The sequence below is a fragment of the Phytophthora infestans genome, genomic scaffold (assembly GCF_000142945.1).
Source record: "Phytophthora infestans T30-4 supercont1.4 genomic scaffold, whole genome shotgun sequence".
Taxonomy (NCBI): Eukaryota; Oomycota; class Peronosporomycetes; order Peronosporales; family Peronosporaceae; genus Phytophthora; species Phytophthora infestans.
In genome coordinates, this window is record NW_003303755.1 from 4,190,962 (window position 1) to 4,195,406 (window position 4,445).

Here is a 4,445-nt window from a genome sequence, read left to right on the forward strand (position 1 = left end):
CCGGGGTGGTCTCTATCCTGTTTGGGGATACCCTGGGTTATGCCCGAGAACTGTCCCACATGGAGTTCTTGTGAGGACATGTTCTGGGCGTGGGTGGAGACTCTCAAGTACTCGCCCACGGAGTTATGGGAACTCCATGAAGATCAGCAGCTGTCCCACATCCTGGACCAGCGTGATCTTCGTGTGAGGTTTGCCCACTTGATCAGCAAGCGTATGCTGCCAAGGGACATCCTGAAGCGCGCGGCTTCTAGCGCTCACGATGAGCGCGGGTACGGTATGTATTCATCATCCGTACCCCGTTCGGGCAAGAAGCCCCGGACTACTTATGAAGCTGCCGCCGCTTCTGTTCCCAGATTGCGACAGCCTTCGGGCAGTCAATCAGGAGCCGTTCAATCGGCTCCCACGAGTTCTCGGAGTGGGCATAACCCCTCCACTTCACGAGGAGCTGTCGCTTCCCGCGACACCGTTGCTCCTGGAGGATCCGCTCCACGTGGAAGTGGACTTCTCCATTCCGGTCAAGCAGGGGCGGAGGTGCCCTCGTACGAGTACGAGTACTCGGCGCCTCCCGAGAGCCACTCTCGTTCGAGTGCTCCGACTGCGGGTCCGACACGGGACCCTGAGGTTGACCGCCTCCGTCAACGTCTCCTCGTGCTTGAGATTGCACTTGGCCTTGGGACTGGCGGTAATGCTGCCGCCCAGGCCGGGAATCAGGGCGAGCTCGCTCGTCTTGCGGGTCTCCTGGACCTGGTGGAGCGAGAGGTCGCGAGCCTGCACCTGCGGGTGGACCGCCGGGCCTCTTCGTCCGATCTGGACGAGGCCTTTCGCATGATCCGACGGATCGAGGCTTTGTTGCCACGTCCGGAGCCGCCTGCGGCACACTCCCAGACGTACGCGTATGGTGCGTACCCGGCGTACTCAGCGTACTCGGCGTATGGCGCCGGGGTCCGTTCGTATGGAGCCCCTCCGGCGTACGGTCTTGACCGCAGCCTTGCCGTCCCGACCGAGGCTTGGGTGCCTGCTCCGACGCCCTCGTCGACGACTGTGACCGGCCCTCGCTTCGAGGAGCTGGGTCAAGGGGGGTCTGCGAGTCAGCAACCCCCTGCGGGTCAAAGTACCGCTTAAGACGTCCGACATAGAACGTCGGGTGCGTCGTCATTGACTTTGGAAGGTCGATGGTGTACGACGCACCATGTCTGGCCAGGACTGCAAAAGGTCCGATGAAGCGGTGCTTCAGCTTGTTGCTGCCGACAGAGCTAACAGTGTCTAGAGGTAGGTTCCTCGTGTCTAGTAACACTAAGTCACCAATCTCAAATATACTTAAGTTTCCTCTTCCTTGTTTGTCCGAGTACTCCTTTTGTTTATCTTGGGCCGCTGCCATGGCATCGCGGACCCTGCTGACAATGTTCAGCTTGGTATCCATAAAGGATTCCACCTGTTTCCGCAGCGAAACTGGCCTCACATCCGAGACCTGGGAGGAAAGGGCTTTCCGAGCCTCTCCCCCACTTAGAATAGAGGAGTCAGTGTTTCCTCGAAGAGTGAGAGGCACTCTGGGGTGGCGGAAGCCGTTCAAGTAGAACGGCGTGAACCCCGTGGACGCGTGCACCGCGTTGCTGAGCGCAAACTCAACAACTGGAAGCTGCGTCGACCACGTACGTGGCGCTGCCGCGCACACACTGCGCAGAGTGTCCTCGAGCACTCGATTGACGCGCTCTGTTTGGCCGTCTGTCTGCGGATGATCCGCAGTGGACATCTGCAGACGAGTTCCCAGTAAAGGGAACAGCGTTTTCCAAAACGCAGCAGTGAACCGCGGGTCTCGGTCCGAGACAATCGTCTCCGGGAGACCGTGATAGCGGAACACGCCATCGACGAACAACCTTGCGGTTTGTTCGCCCGTCACAGTGACGGGAACTGGAGCAAGATGTACCATCTTGCTCAGCCGACACACGAACACCAAAATTCCGGTGTTGCCGTGTCCGTCGGCGGGAAGCCCAAAGATGAAGTCAAGACTCATCGACTTCCAACAATCAGCCGGTACGGGCAGGCTCTGTAGTGGAGCCGAAGAGTGCCCTGCGGGTTTAACCCGCTGACATGTTTCACATGTCTTGACGTACCGGGCGACCCACTTGTACATGTGGGTCCACCAGAAGGACTGAGAGACCGACAGAAAGGTCTTCTCGCGGCCCAAGTGGCCGCTGGAGGGCGCGTCATGCGCCTCCGCGAGGATGTCGAACTTCAGATCCTCGTCGTTGGGTACAACCACCCGTGGAGGATCAGTGGGCTCTACCCGATAATAGAGGAGGCCCTCCTTCAACTCATATCGGTGGAGCCGTGAGCGCTGTCGCGACGAGAGCCAGTCGGACTTCGCGCTCGTTCCGGCCTTAAGGAACTTGACGATAGGCGCGACAGCCTCATCGTCCCGATACGCCATGCGTATCCGATCATATAGATCCGTTGTCACCCGCGTGATGTGGGCCAACTCATAGTCGGGACGCCTAGAGAGGGCGTCCGCAAGCACGTTGAGCTTGCCCGGCTTGTACTCGACGCGGAAGTTATATTCCGCGAAGAAGGACAGCCACCTCGCCATCCGTTGGGAGAGGTGAGGCGAGTTAGTCGCCGTCCTCAAGGACGCGTGGTCTGTGTAGATCACAAAGGGCGTAGAACCCAGAAGGTGAACACGGAACTTCACAAGGGCATATTTCATTGCCAGGAGCTCCTTGTAATGGACAGGGTAGTTCCGCTCGGCGGCTTTGAGCTGCCTGGACTGGAATGAGATGACTCGTTCCTGTCCAGCCGTGTCGTCCTGCAGCAATGCACACCCGATGGCGTAATCGGAGGCATCGCAGACGACGCTAAACGGCTTCGTCTCGTCCGGCAGAGCCAGGACAGGGGCCTCTTGGAGACTGGCCTTGATGCTGTCAAAAGCATCCTGGTGCTCTTGCTCCCAGCGCCAGTCGACGTCCTTCTGAAGGAGGCTCGACAAAGGCTTAGCGAAGCCCGCGTACCCAGCGCTGTACTTGTGAAGGTAGTTGGCCAAACCCAACCACTTTCGAAGATCCTTCTGGGATCGGGGCGTCGGCCATGCTGCTATGGCCTTGACCTTGTCTGGGTCAGCCCGAACGCCCACGTTGCTTACGAAGCAACCGAGAACTTTGATCTCTGGTGACGCGAAAACGCACTTGTCGATGTTGGCGTAGAGCTTGTTCGCTCGCATCACGTCCAACACTCGACGGAGGTGTCCTAGATGCACCTCCATGGCCGTCTTGCTTCCCTCGGCACGGCTATGGACGAAAATGTCGTCGAAGTACGTCTGTACGAAGGTACGCAAAGGGCGGAACAATTGCGTCACCAGGCGATTGAACGTCGCCGGGGCGTTAGACAAGCCCTGCGGCATGACGAGCCACTCCCAAAGCATGCCGCTTGGAGTGCTTACCGCGGTGAGCGGGATGTCACTCTCTCGCATCAGGATTTGGTAGTATCCGTCTACCAAATCCAGCGCACTGTACAGTACGCTCCCGGCCATGTTGTTCAACAACACATCCTTTCGTGGGATCGGTGTTTGGGCCGGCACCGTTGCGTTGTTCAGCTTGTTATAAGCGTGAACCAGACGCCACTTTCCGTTCGGCTTACGAACGCAGAAAGTCGGCGTCGAGTGCGGGGATTTCGACTCCCGCACCATGCCTGCCTTCGCTTTCGCGGCGAAGAAGGCATCAATGACCTCGCACTGTTCGCGCGGGAGAGGCCATTGCCTCGTGACACAATACTTTGTGCCGGGCACGAGATCAATCTCGTGCCGTACGCCTCGATCCGGTGGGAGTTGGGTCGGTGGGTGTTTATTCACCACGTCCGCATACTCCGTCACCAAAGGATACACCGGATCCTTGGGGTTCTTGAGAATCTCAGAACCCAAGCGCGCCTGACGCTGCTTGTTCATGTCTTCCAGGACGTTCTCGTCCAAGACAGAGGAGGAGTTCAGCTCCTCCTGAGTCTTATGAGTACCATCTCAGCGATCTCTCCAGCCTTGAGGTTGGCCAGGAAAGACTCAGCCGTCATTTCCTCGAGGTTCAGTATCTCTGCAACCTCTGGCAACTGTTCCAAGTGGACACCAGATGCCTTGACGGGTAAACCCGTCTCGCTATCGAAGATGTGATAGCACTCTTTCACCGGCCTTGTCGGAGGAGCCCGGGCCCTGGACTCCGAGTCGCTTGAAGCGACGTCGATCGGAACGAAGCTCGGATCCGACTTGAGGCGGCGGCGGCGTCTTTGCCGACGGCTTCTGTGACGGGGAGCTTTGCTGCCCACGTCTAGGGATGTCGTCGCTACGACATCCGAGGCACTCGTGGCCTCGTGTGGTACTGTTGTACCCACACAGGAAGCGTGTTCAACGCCTTCCTCTTCAGTTAAGGTCTGGGCGACCGCGTGTGGCACTGGTGGTACCCACCACAGGA